The sequence below is a fragment of the Lithobates pipiens genome, unplaced genomic scaffold, assembly GCF_037356315.1.
Source record: "Lithobates pipiens isolate NorthernLeopardFrog02 unplaced genomic scaffold, aLitPip1_a1.2 Scaffold_19, whole genome shotgun sequence".
Classification (NCBI taxonomy): domain Eukaryota; kingdom Metazoa; phylum Chordata; class Amphibia; order Anura; family Ranidae; genus Lithobates; species Lithobates pipiens.
The window spans coordinates 307,069,549-307,095,202 of record NW_027507764.1 but is presented as its reverse complement, the minus strand read 5'-3'; the positions used below and the strand labels follow the sequence as shown (position 1 = coordinate 307,095,202).

General features: G+C 43.1%; 1 protein-coding gene across 1 annotated transcript in view; it reads left to right on the top strand.

The window, feature by feature from the left end:
* The first annotated feature begins 19,123 nt into the window (after positions 1 to 19,123).
* The window catches only part of CDH18 (cadherin 18), a 965,040-nt gene continuing 958,509 nt past the window's right edge, over positions 19,124 to 25,654 (top strand). The window contains exon 1 of the mRNA XM_077492030.1: positions 19,124 to 19,800. The gene's annotated coding sequence lies outside the window, so the exon portion shown is untranslated. The remainder of the gene's footprint in view (positions 19,801 to 25,654) is intronic.

Sequence of the window (25,654 nt, the reverse complement as noted above, 5' to 3'; positions counted from 1 at the left end):
ACAGCACTGGTAATTTCAAGGAGGCGCAGAAGTCATCAAAGCTACCTTGGGAGAACTCATGATTGGGGTCAGAAGCTAGGCAGTTATATAATTTTTTGTAAAAAGCGCCAAACACTTTAGTCATCGTCAAGGGGCAGTAAGTCGGAGTGCCGTCCGGCTGCAGCAGGAGGTCAGGATAGGAGTGAAACGGACGGGGCTTAAGCTTGTTCACCAACATCCTATGAGGCTTGTTGGCAAATTCATAGAACCGCTGTTTAGTCCAAAGCAGAGCCTTAGAACAATTGTGCATGTCTAAAGACTTTAACCGTTCGCGGAGAGAGGTCACTGTGCGAAGACGCGGCACCGATGGGGAGGACACAAGCAGAGCTTCAGCTCTTTGCAATTGCGAGAGGAGGTTCAGTCTCTGCGCTGCCGAGTCCCGCTTTAGGCGAGAGCCAGCCGAGATACATAATCCTCTAAAGACAGCCTTGTGAGCTTCCCAAAGGGTGGACACGTCCCGCACCGACCCTTCATTAAGCTGAAAAAATTCGGCTAACCCGTGAGATAGATGAGTTTCGGTAACTGGATCGCGGAGGAGGAACTCGTTGAATCTCCAGTGGCAGGTCTTAGGTGTGGAGAGGGTGAGGACGAGATCGAGCTGTACCGATGCGTGATCAGACCACGTCATGGGATTTAACTCCGAGGCCACTACCGACGTTAGGAGAGGCGCCGAAACAAAGATGTAGTCTAATCTAGAGTACATCTTGTGTGGGGGAGAGTAAAAGGAGAATTGCCGATGTGTAGGGTGTTTAATCCTCCAGGTGTCTAAAAAGTTATGAGACCTAATAAGCTTGCGAAACGCAGCAGATTGACGTTCCGTTTTTAAAGAGGGATTGTCTGAAAACAGGGTCTGCCTATCCTTCCTAGCAGACATAGCCATATTAAAGTCCCCGCCAAGGATCATGAATGGCTGGGCATAGGTGCCCAGGCCGTCCAAGACCTCAGTGAGGAAGTGAATCTGGCCTGAGTTAGGAGCATAAACATTGATTATAGTAAGAGAACGAGATAAGTAGTCACAGTCCAGGAGAATGTATCTGCCCTGAGGATCAATAAATGAGGACTTAACCCGTAGCGGGCATGTCTTTTTAATCAGTATTGCCACCCCTGCTTTGCCAGAGGGGTCGGAGGCCATAAAAGAGACCGGAAAATGTTTGGCCGCAAATTTAAGAGATCCCCCCGGGCGAAAGTGGGTCTCCTGGACTAGGACCACATCCGCGTTAGAGGACTTGAACTCCTTCAAAGCCAACCAACGCTTATGGATTGAGTTCAGGCCCTTAACATTGTAGGTAAGTACCTTCAAAGCCATCGTTTAGAAATCAGAGAAAGCTTAAGACAACCGTAATATACACATAAAAAACGGACATAACCATACCAACCATGAAGAAATCGGGACTCGTGGTGTGTCCTAGAAGTAAAAGGCAAATGAAGACATATAATAACAACAATGTAATTATGAATTGTAGTAGAGTGTATCCAAATTGAACAAAAGATGAAAAAAAGGCCAAAAAAAAGGCCTAGAAAATAGAAAAAAAAAACCTTACTAAAAGAAAAAAAGCCTGGGGGGTAAAAACCACCCAGGAGTCCACAGCCGTAGCCATGGAACCAAAGAAGGCACATCAGGGGTTCCAGCTCATCTGGAGAGACCCCGCCACCTTCCAGCAATATCTACAGGAAATGAGAGCAAAACACTGTAGTCCCAACAACCAAAAAAACAGGGGCGGTGTAAAATAGAACCTGTAACTAAAATTGCAAAAATCCCTTGTTAAAGAGGAAACATGGTGAGATAGGGGCCGAGGCCAGGATCAGCCAAACATAACTCATGGAAGCTTCCATCAGGGAGGGAGTCTAGGATGCAGGTTACGTTGAGGAGTAGAAAAGGATTTCTGCGGCTTCTGGCGTGCTGGGGTCCAGATCCGAGCAGGAATGGATGAGGGTCTGGGCGTCGTCGGAAGCGGCATGGGGTCTTCGTCTGGAAGCGGTGGTAGGCCCAGGTTACGTATGAAAGCTTCACTCTCCTGAAGATCTCTCATAGAGTATTGAATCCCATCCTTAGTAGCAGAAAGGCGGAAAGGAAACCCCCAACGATACGGAAACTGATGGTTTTGTAGGTGGGCAGTCACGGGACGGAAGCTGCGACGTTTGGCAAGAGTAATAGGGGATAAGTCACTAAAAATTTGTATCTTGGCTCCTTTAAACTCCAAACGGGATTTGTTCGGGGTGGCCATGGTCAAAGCTTCTTTGCTATCGTAGTAATGGAAGCGTACGATAATGTCTCTGGGATTGGCTCCGGCCGGTGGTTTTGGGGCCAGAGATCTGTGGGCCCTATCCATTCTCCAGTCTATGTCCGGGACTTTAGGGGCAACAACGTTAAAGAGGCTGAGTAGGTATGGTCTGATCTCCCCCTCACCAATAGCCTCCGGGACGCCTCTGATCCGAAGGTTTTGGCGACGTTCCCTATTCTCCAAATCTTCCTGTTGGGATTGGAGCTGAGAGACTGATTGTTTCAGACCGGCGTTGTCTTCTTCCAGAACGTGGACATATTGTATCAGGTCATCAAATTTGGATTCCAGGACATCAGTCCGTTCTCCAATCTGGGCAAGCTCTCCCCGCAGTTCATGGGCCAGCTTACCCATTTCCTTAGAAACATTACTCGTCAAGTCTTGTAGGAGAGCTCGCAGTTTGTCGTCAAGTACATCAACTGTGACCGGGGCGGACATTGCGTCTGAGTGGCTGTGTGACAGGGATTGTGGACTGTCGTGCGCCGGTGCTTGGGACGCCACTTGTGCGTATGTGAAAGAACCTGGAGAAGGGGCTGGGGAGACCGGCCTGCTTAAAAATCGATCCAGAGTCTGTGTCTGTGAGGGCCGCAAATCCGGGGACGTAGACTGAGGAAGGTGTTTCGGCCCGTATTTCACCATGAGGCGTTGGGACTAGGCGTATATTCAGTTACATGCGGTGATTCCCATAGGAAAGTTGCAGCTGTGAGCAGCACGGGAGCATTGGAAGGCGGCTAAGGCCTACGTGAGGTGATCACATGGCTGTCAAACAATTGGGACCCAAGATGAGACCCCAAAATAGTAAGCTGCCGTTCAGGAGGCCCAAACCAACCGTGGGGGGGAGGGGAGGGGGGGGATGAAGCAGGAGTGCAGGCCGCAGCAGTTCCAAACAGCCAGGTGAATGAAATCCGGACACCACTGCCCCACTGGGTGAAACAAAGGGGGGAGGCACAAAGTAGGGCACAAAAACCAGGGTGAGTAGCAGGCCAATGTAGGCCACAGGCAGCTGGGAAAGGCGATGAGTGGACCAAGATGGCCGCTGAGTAGGCCTGAGATAAGTGCAGTACAGGAGGATGTGACCGGGGAGTACAGGCAGGCACTCAGGAGGGTTAGCAAGTTAGTCTGATGCAGGGGCAATGCCTGTGCTGGCAGGAGCAATAATCCGGCTGCAGGAGAGGGCAGGCACGTTGCTGAAGGCCTCGGGTGTAGCAAGATGGCCGCCGGAGCTCACCTGTCTAGCTGGGGTCCGGGAGTCCCTTCAGGCATCCAAGCGGTGATTAGCGGTGGTCTGGCTCAGGAGAGGCTGTCCCGAGGGGTCCGCGGTGAGCGCTTGCTGCGATCCCGGCTGAGGGGGGACCCAGGATGCTCGATCCGGAGGCTCCGGGTAGCGGTGTAGGCCGCAAGATGGCGGCGTCCAGCCTGTCGCGTCGCCCGCCGCCGCAGGGCAATAACGGCGGCGGATCCGACAAAAATAACGGCTCCGTCCGGAGCTCCAATGTCCCACCGGCGAGATGGAGAGGTCGGTGGACAAAACAGGGATGCGGTGAACGAGGATGGGGTAAGATTGAGCTAGGCCTCGGCGGAGCTCTCCCCAGACACGTCCGACGTCCTCGACTTCCGGCCACGCCCCCCCGCATATAAGCCTTTAACCACTTTCAGACCGGACCATTTTGCTGGTAAATGACCAGAGGTCTTTTTACACTTTGGCACTGCGCTGCTTTAACTGGTAATTGCGCGGTCATGCAATGTTGTACCCAAACAAAATTTGCGTCCTTTTCTTCCCACAAATAGAGCTTTCTTTTGATGGTATTTGATTGCCTCTGCGATTTTTATTTTTTGAGATATAAACGTAAAAAGACCGCAAATTTTGAAAAAAAATGATATTTTCTACTTTTTGTTATTAGAAAAATCCAATAAACTCAATTTTAGTCATACATTTAGGCCAAAATGTATTCAGCCACATGTCTTTGGTAAAAAAAAAGTCAATAATTGTATATTTATTGGTTTGCGCAAAAGTTGTCACATCTACAAACTAAGGTACGTTTTCTGGAATTTACGCAGCTTTTAGTTTACGACTGCCTATCTCATTTCTTGAGGTGCTAAAATGGCAGGGCAGTACAAACCCCCCCCAAATGACCCCATTTTGGAAAGTAGACCCCCTAAGGAAATTGATAAGAGGCATGTTGAGCCCATTGAATATTTTATTTTTTTGCCTCAAGCGATTGAATAATGACAAAAAAAAAAAATATTTTTTTTTTTTACACAAAGTTGTCACTAAATTAAATATTGCTCACACATGCTATGGGCGTATGTGAAATGACACCCCAAAATAAATTCTGCTGCTTCTCCTGAGTACGGGGATACCAGATATGTGGGACTTTTTGGGAGCCTAGCCGCGTACGGGGCCCCGAAAACCAAGCACCGCCTTCAGGCTTTCTAAGGGCGTAAATTTTTGAGTTCACTTCTCACTACCTATTACAGTTTTGAAGGCCATAAAATGCCAAGATGGCACAAAACCCCCACAAATGACCCCATTTTAGAAAGTAGACACCCCAAGCTATTTGCTGAGAGGCATGTTGAGTTCATGGAATATTTTATATTTTGCCACAAGTTGCGGGAAAATTACAAACTTTTTTTTTTTTTTTTTTTTTTCACAAAGTTGTCACTAAATGATATATTGCTCATGCATGCCATGGGCATATGTGAAATGACACCCCAAAATAAATTCTGCTGCTTCTCCTGAGTACGGGGATACCACATATGTGGGACTTTTTGGGAGCCTAGCCGCGTACGGGGCCCCGAAAACCAAGCACCGCCTTCAGGCTTTCTAAGGGCGTAAATTTTTGAGTTCACTTCTCACTACCTATTACAGTTTTGAAGGCCATAAAATGCCAAGATGGCACAAAACCCCCACAAATGACCCCATTTTAGAAAGTAGACACCCCAAGCTATTTGCTGAGAGGCATGTTGAGTCCATGGAATATTTTATATTTTGCCACAAGTTGCGGGAAAATTACAAACTTTTTTTTTTTTTTTTCACAAAGTTGTCACTAAATGATATATTGCTCACGCATGCCATGGGCATATGTGAAATGACACCCCAAAATAAATTCTGCTGCTTCTCCTGAGTACGGGGATACCACATATGTGGGACTTTTTGGGAGCCTAGCCGCGTACGGGGCCCCGAAAACCAAGCACCGCCTTCAGGCTTTCTAAGGGCGTTACAGTTTTGAAGGCCATAAAATGCCAAGATGGCACAAACCCCCCCCAAATGACCCCATTTTGGAAAGTAGACACCCCTAAATTTAGGGGTACACTAGTGAGACTAGGTAATAAATGGCGGGTGCCCTGAAACTATAAAAAAATAACTAACCAACCAGCGTCACCTGTAACAGTTATATGGTGATCACTGGTGAAAGGGTTAACTAGGGGGCAATCAGGGGGCTTTATGCGGTAGTATATGGGGGTCCCTGGCGCTATAAAAAGCTGCGGCGAACCTAAATACCTACCTGCCTAACTAGCGTCACCTGTGACACTAATACAGCGATCAGAAAAACGATCGCTTATTAGGCTGGGTTCACACTGGAGCGATGCGGGAACGCCACGAATGCGCGGCGGGTTCCCGCATCGCATGCCTCCCGGCGGCAGTTCACACTGCCCTATGCGAACTGCTGGGAGTGTCAGTGAAATGTTACTGACACCCCCAGATCAGTTCGCATATCGCAGTGCGATCTGCAAACTCGGATCGCATGGTGTGAACACCCATGCGATCCGATTCTGCTGCGGGCCAAAAAAAAGGGTCCCGTGCGAATTTGCGGCGGGTGCGGCGGGTGCGGCGGGTGCGGCGAATGGCTGAACTCGAATCGCACAGAGATCGGATGTGATTTGCACTGCAGTGCGGTGCGAATCACATCCGTTCTCATAAACCGCTGCAATGTGAACCCAGCCTTAGTGACACTGGCGACGGGGGGTGATCACGGGGTTAAACCTTTATTGGGGGGGTTAGGGGGGTACCTTAGAACTAAAGGGGGCTAACCCTAACTGCCCTAACAGTTATTAGTCACAAATGACACCCGCCGGGTGATCAGGGGGTTAAACCTTTATTAGGTAATAAATGGCGGGTGCCCTGAAACTATAAAAAAATAACTAACCAACCAGCGTCACCTGTAACAGTTATATGGTGATCACAGGTGAAAGGGTTAACTAGGGGGCAATCAGGGGGCTTTATGCGGTAGTATATGGGGGTCCCTGGCGCTATAAAAAGCTGCGGCGAACCTAAATACCTACCTGCCTAACTAGCGTCACCTGTGACACTAATACGGCGATCAGAAAAATGATCGCTTATTAGGCTGGGTTCACACTGGAGCGATGCGGAAACGCCGCGAATCCGCGGCGGGTTCCCGCATCGCATGCCTCCCGGCGGCAGTTCACACTGCCCTATGCGAACTGCTGGGAGTGTCAGTGAAATGTTACTGACACCCCCAGATCAGTTCGCATATCGCAGTGCGATCTGCAAACTCGGATCGCATGGTGTGAACACCCATGCGATCCGATTCTGCTGCGGGCCAAAAAAAGGGTCCCGTGCGAATTTGCGGCGGGTGCGGCGGGTGTGGCGGGTGCGGCGAATGGCTGAACTCGAATCGCACAGAGATCGGATGTGATTTGCACTGCAGTGCGGTGCGAATCACATTCGTTCTCATAAACCGCTGCAATGTGAACCCAGCCTTAGTGACACTGGCGACGGGGGGTGATCACGGGGTTAAACCTTTATTGGGGGGGTTAGGGGGGTACATTAGAACTAAAGGGGGCTAACTCTAACTGCCCTAACAGTTATTACAGTCACAAATGACACCAATGCAAAAAAAAAAAAAAAAAAAAAAAAAATGACATTGGTGTCACTGTGACTGGGGGGCAGGGGTAATTGGGGGGGTGATCGGGGGGTAAAGGGGGGGTGTGAGTGTGCCTGGCATGTTCTACTGTGTGTGTAGAGTGTTGGTGCAACTCACCGATCCGCTCTCCTCCGTGTCGGAACGAAAAATACCGACACGGAGGAGAGAATACATCACTTCCTCTCCTGTGTTTACATTACAGGAGAGGAAGTGATGTCACGGGGGATTTCCATTCGTCGAGAGCGATCGCGAGGGGGTGGCCATGAATGAATGGCCGCCCCCTCATCCCGGATCGCTCTCGAAGGAATGCCGACCGCCGCGGGCAGGCAGGGACTTATATATACGCCCATATGCCTGCCCGTGCCATTCTGCCGACGTATATCGTCGTGCGGCGGTCGGCAAGTGGTTAAAGTGAGCACTTTTGATTTTTTATGTTTGTGTCCCATAGACTTTAACGGTGTTCACATGTTTTTTGCCTGTTCGCATGTTTTGGTGTGAACCAAAACGGGGGGCGTTTGGCTCATCCTTACCGCTAAACATCAGCTTCCCTCTTGTCCTCTGACTCTGGTGTGGCAAAAATCCAAATTCAGGAAATCTAAAGACTCTTTATCCCCATGAAAAGAATTGACTTTGGACTTCCTCCTCTTCATCTGTTTTTTTTCCTGGAAGGTCAGCTTTTTCCAGTGTTACTCAGTGGAACTGTTCATTTAATTATGTTTTAGAGCCTTTCCAGTTCTCCTGGCCAATCTGCCTTGTTGGACTATTTTAGGTTGATATATAGGCTGTTAGCTTGCAACATGCAAGGGGCTAAGCTGTCGTTCTCCCATGGGTGGGCCTCTGCTCTCAGGGGGATACTGACTGACTGGATAGTGAGTCCTTATGACTCCTGCTTTGACACAATAAGCCCCTTATGTGTTCTATTTTTTTTTACATTTCATTTGTTCTGTCTTTTTTTTTTGTTGCTTCGAGATGGAGTCAGTTATATTTTTCCCACCTTGACAGTTATTGAACAAAGATCGTATGATTGCTGGTGCTCTGTGTCCCCTGAAGGGTCCCAGGACCCAGCTGTTTTCTTTTTCTTTTTTGCACTTCTTATCCTCATTCCTATCCTGCTTCCTGGCCCCTTTCCCCTTTACATTGCTCCCCCCACATTCCCTTGCCTGTTCCTTCCCTTTTCTCCTGCCTGATCTTTCCCCTTTTGTAGTCCTATTCATGTCTTATTTTTGATTGTATATATAGCTCACTATTATTTAGGGTGCCTTAAGTTCAACTTTGGCCTGTGATTTATATATTGTACTTAATGGAGTGTACCGCGGCTGGAGTTGTACTTATGCCCTTCCTCCTGTCTTGGCAAAGAAGGTAACTTTGCTAAATTTTGAAGGTTTTAAGGGATACAATCCCTCTCGCCTTAGGGGTGGTTTTTGTCCCCCCTTGCTCTTTTTCTTTTTTTTTCTTTTTCTGTTTCTTCTTCTTTACTAACCTTATTTTTCTCCTAGGGACTAGTTTGGGCATGTTGACCTGGGGAGCTGCGACAGTAGAGCACAACCCTCCAGACTACGGGTTCCTGATTACTACTCTTTAGTGGATTGGAGTGAGTGCTATTTTGATTCTGACGTTCCCTTCCCTCTTGAGCCATAGCTAGTGGCGTCTATTCTAAAGCCCCATTTGAGGGTGTTATCCTATAATATTCAGGGCCTAAATTCACAAATTAAATGGAGGAAAGCTCTATAATACTATTGTATACAAAAAATGTACACGGTCCTCCTTAAAGAGACACATTTTCCTAGGGTGTATTGCCCTTCATTCACCCTTGCCAAATTTCATACTTTCTTCTTGGCCAAACTGGAAGACAGAACCAAGGGGGTGGTTACATTTTCCCACAAATTTAAATTCACACACCTACTGGAGCGTAAGGACCCAGAAGGGAGATATATTTTGATTAAAGTGGTCCTTGAGGATCAAATTTACTCCTTTATCTCCTACTATGCACCAAATCATGGTAATGCCCCTTTTTTCATTCTATGTTTCAGACTTTATCCCACCTATTAGAGGGCATGGTAATCTGTGGTGGGGACTCTAATGTGGCATTTGACCAGGGTTTAGATAAGACTCATCCTTTTGGTGATTGCCTTACCCACCCTTCTAAACAGAGCTTTAGCATTGCCAAAATTATTTTCCAACAAGGGCTGGTAGATGTTTGGAGAGAAATTTATCTGACGATGCGGGGCTACATCCACTTCTCATGCCCCTATAAATCGCTAAAGCTGTTCCTATTAACAACATAGACAGAGCTCGCACTGTTCTCAACCTTGCTCTCACCTCCAAGACAGAGAAAAGCTTACGTTGGAGCGATGCTCGGTTTAACAAAGGGACTATTTGGGATCCATGCTTGTGGGGAGATTAACCCCTAGGGTTTGGTCCCACACTATGCCTAAAATTCAGATAGCAGGTGGTACGTTGTCTCTAAATCAGTAACTAGAGGACCACCACAGGCACAGAGCTCTGCTGAAGAGGTGATGCAGGTCACTAAAAATGTAAAAGCTTGCCCGACTTCATTGCCGGATGGGTTTTTTGTTCCATATTACAAAGCCTTCGCTCCCATTCTGTCTCCCTAATTTTTTTAAGCATTAACTGCTTGTCGACCAGTCACCGCATTTGTACTGCGGCAACATGGCTTGACTGCGCGAATCACCGTCATGTAACGTCACTTCTTTATGTGCCCACTAGGGGCGCGCATGGCCGCTGCTTACCCCCGGAGCTGATGCGAGTGCCCAGCGGTTGTGACGACAGCCGGGCTACTGCGATCACTCGTGACACAGAGAGAACCGGGATCTCTGTATGTAAACACAGAGATTCTGTTTCTCTGAGGGGAGAAGAGAAAGATCATGTGTTCATACAAAGTAAGAACACCGATCTATCTGTTCCTATAGCAAGTTCCATCCCCCCTTCAGTTAGAACACACACACTAGGGAATACGGTTAACCCTTTGATTGCCCCCTAGTGTTAACTCCTTCACTGCCAGTGACATTTTTAAAGTAACCAATGCATTTTTATAGCACTGATCGCTGTAAAATGCCAATGGTCCAAAAAATGTGTCAAAATTGTCTGATGTGTCCGCCATAATGTCACAGTCATGATAAAAATCTCAGATTGCCGCCATTAATAGTAAAAAAAATATATTAATATTTAATAATATTAATAATATTAATACTTAATATTTTGTAGACGCTATAACTTTTGCGCAAACCAATCAATATATGCTTATTGTGATTTTCTTTATTACCAAAAATATGTAAAAGAATACATATTGGCCTAAACTGAGAAAAAATTAGCTTTTAAAAAAAAATGGGGATATTTATTATAGCAAAAATTACAAAATATTGCAATTATTTCAAATCTGACGCTTTTTTTTTTGTTTATAGCGCAAACAATAAAAAACGCAGAGATGACCAAATACCATAAAAAGAAAGCTCTAATTGTGGGAAAAAAAAATGACATCAATTTTGTTTGGGTACAAAGTCGCACGGCCGCACAATTGTCAGTTAAAACCAGGGATCCTCAAACTACGGCCCTCCAGCTGTTGCTGAATCTCTCTCATCCCCCTCTCTTTTACCCCCTCTCCCCTATCTCTCTCTCTAACCCCGCCCCTCTCTCTCTCACCCATACCTCTCTCTCACCCTTTCTCTCTCTCTCTCACCCCCTATACTTCTCTCTCTCACCACCTCTCTCATTCTTACCCCCTCTCTTACCCCCTCTCTCTCTCTTCCCTTTACCTCTCCCTCTCACTCTCTCCCCCTCCTTTTGACCTCTATATCTCTCTCTCACACCCCTTATCTCTCTCACCTTCCCTGTCTCATCTCCCTCTCTCTCACCCTCCTCTCTCTCTCTCTCACCCTCCACTCTCCCCTTTCTCACCCCTCTCTCTCACCCTCCTTCCTCTCAACCCCTCTCTCAACCTCTGACCAGATCAGCCTTAAGATGAAAAGCATGCGTGTGTGTGTGTGTGTATACTGTATATACACATACCCACCTGAATGCATGTTTGAGTTTTGGGGTGCACATCCCAATGCAATAGGCTTCGTACACCTATGATTCAAAGACAGTTCAAAAATATGCTGGCCATTATGCTGACCCTGACTTTTTAAGCTGCACAATCCGCTCACATTTTTTCTTCATGAGAGATCTATACATTTTTTTTTCAACTTGTTTCCCTTTTTTAAGATCACAGGTATTAAAGGTGGTTATGGAGCTGCTATGAAGAAGAGCAGTCTTTTTTTGTGTGGAATTGGTAGCCTTTAGACTTCTTTGCTTTGACACTGAGCAGAGGTTGCATAACTTAGAATGAAAGGGGCATGTAATAATGACATGTTATTCTCTCCTTCCCTTTTCTGTTATATCAGAGAACAAAATTATCAAAATAGTTCCTAGATGACAAAAATGTCAGGGTTATTTTTTTCATGTATCGTTTACTTGTAATAGACAGCAGAAGAAGATAGAAAACAGTTGCTCAAAAATACTGCATTTCTGAGGTGATTTTTTTTTTTAATGCCACTTACACTGGTTGTTCAGGATAACATTAAAAAACAATTACTGTATATTTACCTGGTTTGTTCAATAGAATTGCATAAAATAGCCCCAACGCCTCCTCTTCTGGTATGCCCATCTGTGATCTTGGCTCCTCCTCCTCCTCTGTGTGTGCACCCATAGAAAGCTACTTACTATGGGGGTATACCTGTGTGCTCAGGAAGTGCACTGCCATACAAAAGGTACAATTTTAGGGTACTGCTTAAGCATAATTAACATTTCTAACTGCTCAGGTCATCTTTAAAGAAAGCCTGTTGCCATACTATCCATTTCATTTAACATAATGTAGGCATTTCTTTTACCTGTACAATTTTCCACTCAGACATACAAAAGCATAGAGACTGCTGTTGGACACAACCATTTCAGAACTATCACACAAGTGACTCTAGTATTCTTCTTTGCTCCTCCCCCAGCTGCTACATAAAAGCTTAAAGTATAACTAAAGGCAAAACCGTTTTTTGTTTTAGAGTGCAGAGGGATTAGAACTCTTGACAGTTTGTATTACTGTCTGTGTTCCCATTAAGGGGATTCCCCTTCTCTATTTGTCCTGTTTACCATTATCATTTGAAAGTAAAAGAAAATCCCACATTTTGGGTTGTGCCCAGAAAACTAATATACGGTAGATTGCAAATCTTCCAATGGAGACTCTACTTCTGGTGACCTGGGGGTCCCCAAAGAATTCCATTAGGTTGCAAGGATTTCTTCTCACTTCCCTTTTGGCTATGGGACAGGAAGTGAAGGGAAATCTCTCCAATGGTACACAGATGGTAAAAATAAATCTAACAAGGGTTATAACCCTTCCTTACTCTATCCAAAATAAAAATACATGTTTTGCCTATAGTTCTACTTGTAACAGGGAGGGGAGAGGAAGATAGGTTTGGTAGCCCAGGCAGCATTTAGACGATCAAAAAAAGGGGATGTCTATAGGGGTAGAGTGTTGTACTAAATTAACTCCTTCTGAAGTTTGGAGGTGCATTGCAATTTAAATAAAATATGTTTGCTTTTACTTGCCATGTGTCAAGTTGGTGACACAATCTATAAGCAAGGTCAAAATAGAAGGCACTGCAGTTTTAGGTTGTAGAGCTTTATATTTTACCATTACTAACTGCCAAAAAAGATTATTAAATGTGCCCTCATTTAAACTGAGGAGTGGGAGGGTGTTTTGACTTTTCCTCCCTTATGTCTTCCCAGCAGTGCACCTTGTCAGTACTAACAGTGGCATCTGTGACTGCTGTGTCCACTGGATGCAGCAGACTACCGATCATGGTATCAGGCTACTGTGATCCACCCTGCTGCCATGTTAACGCTGTGACCAATCACAGCAGTCACATATCCATTCATGTCATTCATGACACCATTGCTTACTACTGTGATCTCTGTGACTGGTCACAGTGATCATATGGCAGAGGGCCTATCACCATGTGATAGCTGTGGCCAATCACAGCTATCACAATAGTAAACAAAGGTATTGCGAATTCCAAACACACATAGAGATTGCTTATATTATCATCACTGTAATATGCAAAGTCTTAAAAAAATCCAGATTATCACTGTTGTAACACTGCACTGCTTTGGTGACTTGTTAGTAGCACACTGAGCCCTGCTCTATCTACAGTATCTCCACTCCAACAAAACACTGCAGAAGCTTCCTGGGGAAGGAACCTTTTATAGTGGGGGGGGGGGGGTAGGACTATGAGCACTGAACCGTGATTGGACAAAGTCATCATCACTTTGTATAATCAAGGTTTTGACAGTGCTCTTTGCCCATAATTGACAAAGCCTTGCACCTGATCAGTAGTCAGGTGCAAGGCTTCATGGTCTCCAAAAATTTGAGAGGTAGTCAGGAAATGAGATGCATAGTTTATGTGTGATTTATGCTCCTTGAACGTCAAAAGGTGATCCTTGGATTTTGGGCCCCTCTGTGTCAGCAATTGTTTACTTAATGGCAAATGTAGTGAGGACCACTTCACACTATACGATGGTAGAATGCCTATGCTTTCCTGCCAGCTGATCTATAAAGGCTGTAGAGGAAGGTAGAGGAACCTGTGAAATAAAAAAATAAATACACTTACAAAAAAGGAAAAAGGGTATTTATGGACAGAAAGTGAGCTGGCTCAGTAGTAAGACCCAGCTCGACACACAAGCAGGCAATATTTTAAGAAAAAAACACTCTTAACTTTTTTAGACTAAACAAATATATACTCAAAATGCATCAGTTGTGTAGTGATTTGCATTCAACAGCATTTTTGATATATGCAGGCATGTACTTGCCATCGGGACTACCGGGTGGGCCGATGGCTCAGTGGGCCAGTTTCAGTGACAGAGCACTGCTGTACTGCTCATGACTAGGTATGGAACTTGTTTTACTTCCGGACGCAGCGCAAGGCACTTTGGCTCTTTCTGGACACTGCACACTTCAACCACCTCCAGCCCACGCTCCTCCTTTTCCATCGCCACTTGACTTCCCCTGCCCCCCTCCTCTCTGACAGCTCTTTGGCTTCGTCCGGCAAAATTCGGCTATCTTCAGCTGCCTACCCAGTGATGGTCACTGTGAGTTTAAATGAGACGGAGCTGCCCGTGTGAAGTCCTGAGAGAAGCCAACAGGCAGAGAGGTCCTGGGAGTGGACAAGGGAGGCCAGAGTATAATGGTACTGCAGGAACCCTTCCAGGTAACCGGCCAATCCCGCACAGTTGCATATTGCAGAGCCAGCTGTGGGCCTAGTCTTAGGGGACACCAGGTGGGAGAGGGGGGCTGGGGAGCAGACTGGAGGGGGCAGGGAAATACAAAACAACTAGGGGGCTCCTGTGTGAAGAAGGAGCACTATAGAATGAAGAGGATGTTTGAGATATAGGGACCCAATGGGATGAAGGTGGTTGAATGGGGCCTAGAAGAAATACACTATAGAATAAAGGGAGCCCGATGGGAAGAAGGACCCTATGGAATGAAGGGGTGCTAGGGGGGCCTATAAGAAGAAGACCCCTATGGAATGAAGGGGGTCACATAGGAAGAAGGAGTCCCTATAGGATAAAGGGGTTGTATGGAATGAAGGGGCCCTATGGAATGAAGTAGTTGCATTGGATGTAGGGGGGCCCTATAAGAAGGACCCTATGGAATGAAGGGGGTCCTTTGGGATGAAGGGAGCTCTATAGGAAGAAGTGGTCCTATGGGATGAAGGGAGTATTGGATGGGGAGAGGGGGCCCATAGTACATGAGCTAAATAATTGGGGAAAGCCATTAATTCTCCCTCCTCAGCATATTCATACTCAGCTCAAGTCATCGGTCTTCATTCTCCGCTTCATCATTGGGGTGACATTCCTGGGGAGTATCCCCCACCCCTGCTTCCCAATAGCCTGCTGTACTCACCATGTTCCTTTCCTATGCAGCGGTCACCCCTAATAGAGGGGATGGGTTTTTTTCTATAGGTGATCTTCCCTACAGATTACCAACCCCAAAACCATCATGCAGGCTGGAGATTTTGCAGTGTCAGTGGTGAGGTGTCTGGGACTACTGGATACTCCAAAACTATGCTGAGGGTTGCTTCCCTCCATGCAAAACAAACTCGACCTGACCAATCACAACTGTGACATGCATCTGGCCCACTCCTGTAAGTCTTCCTCCTCATAATGTGTTCTTCTTCCCCATGCTCCATGGCAGCATGAAAAAGAAGGTTCGCTTACTTGATCCTTGATTTTCAGAACGTATTTTCCCCTTTGCTCCAGCTGTCTAAGGTCTTCTGATGTCATTAAGGCATCATCCCTCCAGTCTGTTCTTGATGATATCAGAGGACCTTAGACCACAGGAGCATGGGGAAGGAGAACACTTCATGTGGAGGAAGACTTATCATCGTGTCCAGTGTAGGGCTATGGTTTTGCATCAGTTCTGATGACATCAGAAGACTTTAGACTGCAGGAGCATGGGGGAGAACACTCTCTGAGGACCGGTCTAGCAGGATGGAGGATCAAGTAAGCAAATCTTTCTTCTGCATGCTGCCTGGACCTAAACAAGCCCTTGTAGTGTGGGCATGATTTTATTGTCACATGACAAACTTACCTTTGAAGCAAAGCCCTCCAGCAGCATGCTGTCACTGCTGCTGAGTGCTTTTCCCTTCACCCGGACTTCCTTCTGGGTTTCCATGCTCCTGCTGTGTGGATAGCTGGGGCGAGATGACGTCACTATGGCGCGCACAGGATACTGCTTTTGTGCGTGTTTGCAAAATTAAAGTTGGCCAGTCTGGATGAAGTCCAGGGCCAAATTTTTGTCCCAGTCCAGCCCTGGATATATGGCTTCTATTTTAAACAGTGTTAATCTGTTTACAACCCCCCCCCACCAAGGCATTTGAAAACCTTAAAGGCCAACATCTACAATGAAAATGTACTTTTTCTGCAATGCAGTGCATTAATGCACCCAAATACCCAAATTAGTTCCTTTTTTTTTAAAGCTGTCATGCTAATGTATGTTAATATTCAGTGATTACATGAGTGTTTGCTTTTTTTTTTTTAAATAAGGTTCACTCACATAATCACTGGTATCTCAGAAAGTTATTTTCACTCGTTTGAGAAGGTATCACTAGTGACCTCAGAATGAGGAAGTCTTCTTATGTACATGCACAGAAGAACATCATTGTACTCAGTTCACTTGTTTTGCTATCCTACCTACTTTACTGAGATCTATAACATAAAAATAAAGTTTATTTTCTTGAATTATTTTAAACAGGAACATGTCTGTGTTCAAAAGACAATCGGTATTTTTAATAAAGCACACAGCTGCCCACATACAGCTCCCTCTTCTGATATATATTATTCGTTGTTTAATAAAAAACCATATGCAATAAATATGAGCATATAAAAGAAATTTTGTCTCTTTGCCCTTCTCATCTTTTACCGGAAACAGTTAAATTCCAACATTATCTGTAAACATATCCCCTTACAACAAAATGTCCATTATCAATAGCTTTTCTAAGGCTATCCCTTTCCTTCTGCCTTCATACTGTATAAGTATTCTTTACTATGACTTAATTGCTTTATAATTAGCTTCTACCTCCACGTTCTCTCAAACTGCCTTCCTTTATTTGCTTATTTTTATGTGATACTTTCTTCCCTGCTGCTCTGAATTTTTATAACTACACAGTATATCAGCTATGACATGTTTAAGTTACTGTAATGCATTATACAATCCAACTTAAGTCTTAGGTGTTAAATAGATGAAATGACTATTAAAACAATAGCATCAATATCATAAACATGTCACATATATATATATGGTAAAAATGCTACAGCATTTCCACAGAAGAGACAGAAGCACTTTTGTAGTTAAACTGATTTTGGACGGCACCTGGCCAAAGTGTTCTCCTTAGCAATATGGCTGAAAAAAAGATTTCTGCCCTGCAGCTCTGTATTTTTATAACTATGCAGTATATAAGCTATGACATGTTTAAGTAACCGTAATGCATTATACAATCCAACTTAAGTCTTAAGTGTTAAATAGATTAAATGACTATTGAAACAATAGCATCAATATCATAAACATGTCACACATATATTGGGTAAAAATGCAACAGCAGTACCACAAAAGAGGATAGAAGCACTTCTGTGTCTAAACTCTTTTTGGACGGCAGCTGGCCAAAGTGCTCTCCTTAGCAATTTGGCTGAAAAAAAAAAAAAAATTTCTGCCCTGCAGCTCTGTATTCTTAAAACTATACAGTATATCAGCTATGACATGTTTAAGTTATTGTAATACATTATACAATCCAACTAAAGACTTAACTGTTGAATAGATTAAATGACTATTGAAACAATAGCATCAATAACATAAACATGCCACACACACACACACACACACACACATATATATATATATATATATATATATATACACACACACACACATATATATATATATATATATAGTGTGTGTGTATATATATATATATATATATATATATATATATATATATAGTAAAAATGCAACAGCAATACCACAAAAGAGATAGAAGCACTTTTGTGGCCAAACTCTTTTTTGGGGGCACCTGGCCAAAGCACTCTCCTTAGAAATATGGCTGCAAAAAAAAAAAAAAAAAATGAAAAACATCTCAGCAGGAGTAAATAATAGCTGTAACATCAATGTTGCATATTGCTACCTTTTTCTGTTGCTATGTATACTCAATTTCTATGCTACTCAATAGCTCACAAAAAATAAAATAAAAAAAGTGTCACCCAACTAAAGAGATAAGCACATATTGATGTCCCATTCATGCTAAGGTTTATGCATGCATACAATAAAGATGCCAGCTCATATGGTTAACACAGATCCAGTAAGAGACAGAAGCACTTCTATGGCCAAACTCTTTTTTTTTTGGGGGGGGGGGGGCACCTGGCCTTAGCAATATGGCTGCAAAAAAAAAAAAATTACATGAAAACATCTGAGCAGGAGTAAATAATAGCTGTAACGTCGACGTTGCATGTTCCTAAATTTTGCTGTTGCTATGTGTACTCAATTTCTATGCTATTCAGTAGCTCACAAAAAAAAGTGTCACCCAACTAAAGAGATAAGCAATATTGATATCCCCTTCATGCTAAGGTTTATGCACTAAGGTTTATGCATGCATTAAGAGCTCATATGGTTAATGCATGCATGCCAGCTCATATGGTTAACACAGATACAGTAAGAGACAGAGACACTTTCTGTGCCCAAACTCTTTTTTTGGGGGGCACCTGGCCTTATATGGCTGCAAAAAAAAAAAAAAATACATGAAAATATCTTAGCAGGAGTAAATAATAGCTGTAACGTTGACGTTGCTAAATTTTCTATTTATTTCTAAATTTTGCTGTTGCTATGTGTACTCAATTTCTATGCTATTCAGTAGCTCACAAAAAAAAAAGTGTCACCCAACTAAAGAGATAAGCAAGTATTGATGTCCCATTCATGCTAAGGTTTATGCATGCATACAATAAAGATGCCAGCTCATATGGTTAACACAGATCCAGTAATTAGCTGAGGAGGGTGGAAATGCTGTGAAATGCAAATCTAAAGAAATAAAATACTCCTATAAAACAGACAGGGCGTGCAGTGTACGCCGGACCTATTCTAAATCAAAATGTACGGAATATCTTATTAAACGTCAAGCGTAAATAAGACTGAGCCTGTAACGTGACACTTAATTAGCTTCGCCATTATGTTAGCCCATCTAGTTTTTTTTTTTTTTTTTTAATAATGGTTTTTATTGGAAAGCAATTTACAAGGTAAGGCAGTTGCTGCAAGCAGTCCATCAATTTGAGGGTCGAATGGTACAAAAGGACATTCCTCATCCCCAATATTCCATGCAGCATGGGACTGATGGATGAGCCAGCAGCTGGATGTTTAGCAGTCCGTGATAAACAGGAAGAATAGAAGAACATATTAGCATCTTGTCACACATGTGCCTCCACCTCCTTGCATCTCCTCACTTTGGTACACCTCCAGCCTCCAGTAAAGCATTCCCCCCCATTTCCCTGTGTGTGTGTGTGTGCAGCCCGCTCACTCACAATGCTGTCATTTCTCATATTCAGGACCTGGAAGGTGCGCCTAACCTCCTGAAATGCTGGACAGCGGCGCCGCTGCTCTTTTATGGAATGGAGGCTTCTCTTTTCTCTGCTCAGCTCCCGCTGCCGCTGCCGCTGCTGCTCCTGCAGATCCCCAACCTGTACAAGGCTCCAGCTAAAGGAGAACAAGCATAAAAGGGAATAAAAAGCCAAGCTAAAAAAAAAAAAAAAAAGAAAGAAGGAGAAAGCTCGCTAAGAAAGCAGAAGGGAGGAGAAGAAGAAGAAGGAGGCTGGCCAGTGATCAGTAACCAATCGGAGCGGCCCCGATGAGCTGCAGTAGCGGCTGAGCAGACAAGCTGAGCCTTGTGGAGTTTGCACAGTGTGCCCGAGTGTGGTGGAGTCGCTTTTCCTCTCTGAGGACATGATGAGGGGCATCACCAACTCCCCAATTGTCGTCTCCAAAAGAGAAGTTCGTTAGGGCAAAGTCAGCCAAGGTAAGGAGAAACACAGCGGAGATTGTTTGTTTAGCTGCTGGAGAGGAGAGGACTGCAGAGGCAGCGCGGCTCCTTTCTTACCTAGTATCCGAAAAGAATGTTCGTGCCACCATTGTCTGTATACATTGTCATCTAATGGCGTGCCCACCAGGGAGACCCACACACCGCTACACTTCATTAGTATAGACACTCCGTCCTGGAAGGGTGACCATTCATTGCTAGATACAAGCTGCTGGGCTCTGGAGGTATAGGGAGTCCGGCTTCATCACTGCTGCTTTATGGATCAGGGACATCTGATGTTTATGTGGAGTTATGTCAACAGAAAAAATCCCTAAACAATGGACTAACTTCCCCCAGTTCACTCCTTGTCGTGTCAGTGGTGATAGAGATGTAGTGCAGGGCTAGGATCATAGACTGCTCTGTTTGTTCGGGCTCTGGATCGTCTGTGCAATGTACTCGGCAAACCACAGACATACATAAGGGAGACACATGCAAGCACATCGTTTGGCTGCCCAGGCTTCTGCTTTTCTTTTTAGTCAGTAGATGCGAGACTGACATTGTTGGGAGATGTTAACAAGATAGTGCTGAGACTCATCATAGTTCCTGCATGTCTGCATGTGATCTTATCTCTCAAAGTGACGTTTACCATATCACTCATTAAAAATGTATGACGTGTCTGTAACATTCAACTAAGGGTTAATACACACACTACATATATATTTACTTATTATACTTATGTATATATATATATATATATATATATTCAACTAAGTGCCAATGCACACACACACTGTATATATATTTACTTATGTATATATATTCAACTAAGGGTCGACATACGCACACACATACACTATATATATATATATATATATATATATATATATATATATATATATATTCAACTAAGAGCCAACACACACATCCACACTATATATATATATATATATATATATATATATATATATATATATATATATATATATATATATATATATTTATATTTACTTATGCATTTAACTAAGGGTCAACACATGCACACACATACACACACACATACTATATATATATATATATAAAACATGTCTGAAGTGTATGTATAATTTCATTATATATACACACATATATATATATATATATATATATATATATATGTATATGTATATATATATATATATATATATATATATATATATATATATATATATGTATATTCAACCAAGAGTAATACACACACACTATATATATATATATATATATATATATATATATATATATATATATAATAAAATGTAAGCAGTAATAAACACACACACACACATATATGTATGTATCTATATATACTTAAGTATGTATCTTTAACTAAGTGTAACACACACACTACATACTGTATAACATGTATGACATGTCTGTATAATATTTTTGTATATATATATATATATATATATATATATATATATATATATATATATATATATATATATATATATATATATATATATATATATATATATATATTAAATAAAATGTAAGAGTTAATAAACACACACACATACATTTACATATATATAGATAGATAGATAGATACAGTATATACATATACTAAGGGTTAAACCACACACACACACACACCTTTTCATAGGAGACTTGCCGGACCGAATACAGACATGCAGTTTTACCACGAGCTAAAGTAAACCCATTACAACTCTCATGTTTACCTTACTGTGAGATCCATTTAGTCATTGCTCTTAATATTGTTCTAACACTAATTTGCAAATTGTCATCACCAAGTGTAATAAAGCTGTCATTTTGTCATGGAAAAAGAAAGCAACTTGCTGAAAGTTGAAAAAAAAAATGTGAGTGTTTTAAAAATGTTTCCTGCTGTGGTCGCTGATACACTTGTTATACTGCACATTCTAAGCTATAATTAATTAGAGCAAGGTATATAGCTTTTATATTTTAATTTTTTGGCGAGTCTGATGTTATAAGTCATTTTACACCTCTAATAAAATTAGATGTAACTTATGTGCGTTGTGTTTTTTTTTTTTTTTTTACCATCTGTCATCCTTTTAAGCCTTTATGCATGCCTAATTCTCATAATAAAAGCTAGTAAACACAACTTTTATATTTGAACTATATAAGTGCCCTTTCTTTGAAAAAATACATGTTATTTATTTTATAGTTTCGGACACTAGCTGCTAAATTCATGTGCATATTTTTGAATCTTCGGTCTCCTGTGGTCATAGCTCTTTCACAGCATATCACTTAGCAGGTATGAAAAACAGGAAGAATATCTCTAAGGCCCCATTCACACCTGAGCGTTTTGTTGCTTGAAGCCTGAAGCTACAAAACACTGGAGGGGAAAAAATCTATTATTCTCTATGGAGATGGTTCACATCTCCACTCCAAAATGCCTGAAGCCAGGAGCTCTAAAACATTCTGGAACTTTTTTTTTAGGCAGATTTGGGCGTTTTTCTGCTTTTTACTTTGGTGACCTTTTGACCTGTACAAAATTGCGGCAAAATCGTGGCAAACCATGGTAAAAAACGCAGCAAAATTGTGGAAAATCGCGCGACTCTGCCTGAAAACACTACGCTCAGGTGTGAATGGGGCCTAAAAATACAGGAGCATGCACAATGTATAAGACTATGTGGCTTGAGATCCACATTTCTGAAGATATCTTTTATCATTGAATTGGAAATTATATTTCAGATTTACATAGCCTGGTATTTTAAAACAATATCTTTCTATTTATTAGGCTATATTATTGACTCTGTCCTTCAGTTTTATCTGTTAGGTTTATACATCTTTCTCACACCCATTCTTATACTTCTTGGTCTCTCTCTGCTCCCTAGGCCTCATTCCTCTCTATTTCTAATCTCTAACTTATTTTCTCTTTGCGTGTCCTTATGCCTCACACTTCCCTTCTGCCCAGCACTTAATGTTTATCCAAACCCAAGAGCAATAATTTCATATATTGCAGATTATTAAAGCCTTGATTTTGTGTCTTTTGACTTTTGTTTGTGAGGTGATCCTGCCAGTAATGTACTACCTGTCCTAGCGTGGCAACATTAACTCACTGTACTGTATTTACTGAGAAGTAGAATAATCACTCTAGCACAGGAATTGTATTAAGACTGAAGAAAACTTCCCCCACTCCTCTTATCTATACAAAGAAAAATTGAACCCGGATGGCCACACTCCAACGATAATATCTTTATTAGTAAAAATCCATACAGCAAAAGATAAAATAGATCGCTAACATGTTTCACAACGTAACTACTGGTGCTTACTCATAGCACCAGTACAGTAGTTACAGTGAATTGTGGCCATACAGGAATGGTTGGGAAAGGCCTGAAAATGCTCTATCTATCTATCTATCTATCTATCTATCTATCTATCTATCTATCTATCTATCTATCTATCTATCTATATATCACATGTTTATGTATTTAAATCTTTGATTTGTTGTAAGCTGCAAAAATACTTTTATGCTCAAGGATCTACATATGATTCTAATTGTTTTGCTTGTAAAATGTGTGGCATGGTCAAATATATGTTACTACTGTGCTTTCAAATTGCTGTGTATGTTACAGTTTTTTTTTTTTTAATGGTCGGTCTTTTTATATATAATTTTGGCCCTCTCATATAGTTTGAAAGGTTTTTCTCTTGCTGTTGGTGCCCAAATCGAACTTCATTGAAGCCATGAAGTCCATACAGTATATGACACTTATGCCGCGTACACACGACCAGACTTTCTGGCAGACAAGGCCCGACGCAATCATTCCGTCTGACAATCCAATCATGTGTGGGCTAATCCGATCATTTTTCGTTAAAAAAAATCAGACAGACCTAGAAATAGAACATGTTTCAAATCTGTCTGTCGCTCGCCTGTATGCTGGTCCGACGGATCAAATACGACGCAAGGGCAGCTTTTGGCTACTGGCTATTGAACTTCCTTTTTTAGTCCCATCTTACTTCATCACGTTCAGAATGGACTTTCGAATGGACTTAGTTCGTTCGTGTGTGGGCAAGTCCATTCGTTCGGAAAGGTTCGTCGGAACTCCCCTCGAAAATCCGTCAGGAAGACCATCGGACCTAGTCTGCCAGAAAGTCCGGGCATTAGGGGTGTAACAGGCCAGAAGTGACTACATGTAAGTTAGATAAGTGGTATATTAAGTTGTATTATGGTACTGAGTCTCAGAGTTGCCAACTGTGACATAGCGGGGTTATCTACATGGCCCCGCATACTATCATTACATGAGAAATAAACAACTTTTAGGTTTAAAAGTAGTAGTGATAAAAGTAATGACACATAAATACCTTATGTTTTAAAAAGGCAATATGATACATCACAGTATCTTAGTTATGTTTTGGTTCATTTTGACCTCCTTACCTAGTCACCTTACATAATTGCTCCTCCTTCTCAACAGATGCCATATTTGTATCTTACACTGCTGTAAATATATGCACAACATTCAACCGTATGTGTATATATATTTTGATTTTCTCTAGCTATAGTTGGTAAATGCTGTTGCTAAAATGCTTAATGCTGTTATCATGTGAACAGACAGATTTGGGTCCTCTATTCTATGGCTATAATTACATAATTTCATCTTGTGTGGCTATAATGACATCGCTGCATGTGTCTGTATTGAAATGGCTGTAATGAAAAAACTTTTTTATGTACCTTAATGAATTCCCTGCATTATTGTGAACAATATCCCAGCATTTGTATCACCCTCCCCCCGACACCTCTTGATATACTTACCTGAGCCCTTTTTCAACCCAGCACTGTGCCTGTTGGCAGTAGCACTGGTCTCTGTTCCTTCCATATTTATTTAAGCTTAATGCTGTCAAACAATGCATGTGAAAAGGAAGCAGAGGGCTCAGCAGCATGCCTGCATGTGTGACGCCATAGTGCACAGCTTGCTTTGGTGGTACACCCAGAAAAAACAATCTTTAATGGCAAAAGCTTTACGTAAACAAAGGAACCTCAAATGTTTAAGACAATTGGCAACAGTGGTAATATGAAAAGTGTAACAAGTGAAGAAAAAGTGCTTTATTTTTAAATGACCACAGCATTCTGCAACAGAGGACATGCCTAATGCCGCGTACACATGTAGCAGACTATCGGGCGGACTTAGTCTGGCGGACTTCCCGCCGGACTGTCCGCCGGAGTTTCCGAACGAGCTACTTGCCCACACACAGCACTTTTTCAGCAGACTAATACGGGTACTAAGTCCGCCGGACTATCCGCCGTACTTTTGAAATGAACGGACTTGCCCACACACGCGGAGGAAAGTCCGCTCATTTTGAGCACGTCTCCAGGTAGCCGGGGCCAGCGAAGGAGGCGTTGCTGGCCCCATCACCCGGTATGGACTTAAAGGGGAACCCCAACGCCGAAAAAATCAGCGTGGGGGTCCTCCCCAGGTCCACATCAGACCCTTGTCCGAGCATGCTACCTGGCCGGCCAGGAAAGGAGGGACGAGCGAGCGCCCCCCCTCCTGAGCCGTACCAGGCCACGTGCCCTCCACATGGGGGGTGCCTTGGGGAAGGGGGGGCAGCGCGGCCCCCCCACCCCAAAGCACTTTGTCCCCATGTTGATGAGGACAAGGGCCTCTTCCCGACAACCCTGGCCGTTGGTTGTCGGGGTCTGCGGGCGGGGGCTTATCAGAATCCGTGAGCCCCTTTAATAAGGGGGCCCACGGATACCGGCCCCCACCCTATGTGAATGAGTATGGGGTACAATGTACCCCTACCCATTCACCTGTAATAAAAAGTAAAAAAAAACACAACACACAAGGGTTAAAATAGTTTATTGCACAGCTCCGGGGGTCTTCCGTCTTCGGGG